This window comes from Galeopterus variegatus, unplaced genomic scaffold (assembly GCF_000696425.1).
Source record: "Galeopterus variegatus unplaced genomic scaffold, G_variegatus-3.0.2 Scaffold3, whole genome shotgun sequence".
NCBI classification, from domain to species: Eukaryota; Metazoa; Chordata; class Mammalia; order Dermoptera; family Cynocephalidae; genus Galeopterus; species Galeopterus variegatus.
The window spans coordinates 1984901-1985782 of NW_007726114.1; the positions used below are offsets into that span (position 1 = coordinate 1984901).

The following is an 882-nucleotide window of genomic DNA, read 5'->3' on the forward strand; positions in this document are numbered from 1 at the left end:
GGCTTGGTAAATTCCGTTTAACTAACTCATATCAGGTGCTTCAGATTGCGACCAATCCCATCACAACCCAGAAAGATGAAACAGTTAAGTCACTCTGGGCGTCAAGGGGTGAGGTGGGGGTAGGAATCATGAATCTGCTTATTTTAAAAACTGCCCCAGATCCTGATGCGTGTGGTATTGGAGATTTTGAGAAACACTGGGTCATCTCCAAACAGCGCTGACTTCACAATTCCTGGGAAAATGAAAATGCTCTCCTTTTGCCTCTAAGGCTTTTCCTGCTGCTGCCCTGGGTAAGAAAAATCAGGTGGTTTTTTTCTGGGACCTGGCTGGGCTGGGAAACAGGCCTACGTTCCCAAACTAGCTCCGTGCTAGAGACCCTAACGTGCTACAGGGACCCTGTACCAGTCTCTGCCCCGCTATTAGTACGCTCATGCCCACACCCATCAACTGTATGTCCCCGAAGACGTGACTGTCCTACTAAAAGCCTGTTTCCCTATTTTATACTGGACGTCGCTAGCTCTGACGGTCTACAAGCTACGCATACCTGTAGCTCCCCGCCGACCTAACTGTTCCCTCCCCCGCTTCCCAAAGTGCGCTCCGCCTGGGCGCCGAACCCTAACGCCAACACCGCCCTCACACGAACTGCCCCTTCCCGGCCTCCATCCAGCTCCACGCACAGGTTCTATTTCCCCGCCCTACTCTCTAAGCCCCAGCCAAGGCGGTCCGCGCAAGCGCCCTGGGTCGCACGGCGGTCCCGCCCCCTGAGCCTGGGTAACGGCGCGAGTGGACTGCGTGAGGTGCGCGGAGGGACGACGAACGAGTAGGTTGCGGCGCGGTCACGGAGGCCGGCAAGGGTCACGTTTCCTCGGGAGGAAAGATGTG

The 882-nt window shown here is 56.0% G+C and overlaps 1 protein-coding gene across 2 annotated transcripts in view; it reads left to right on the top strand.

Moving 5' to 3' along the window:
- Positions 1 to 213: 213 nt before the first annotated feature.
- Positions 214 to 882, top strand: part of LOC103589990 (glutathione synthetase) — a 20100-nt gene continuing 19431 nt past the window's right edge. Inside the window, exon 1 of one of the 2 annotated variants that reach the window (XM_008572203.1) lies at positions 214 to 290. The gene's annotated coding sequence lies outside the window, so the exon portion shown is untranslated. Of the gene's footprint in view, positions 291 to 754; positions 821 to 882 lie in introns of those variants that run through there. The other variant, XM_008572131.1, reaches the window with a different exon arrangement.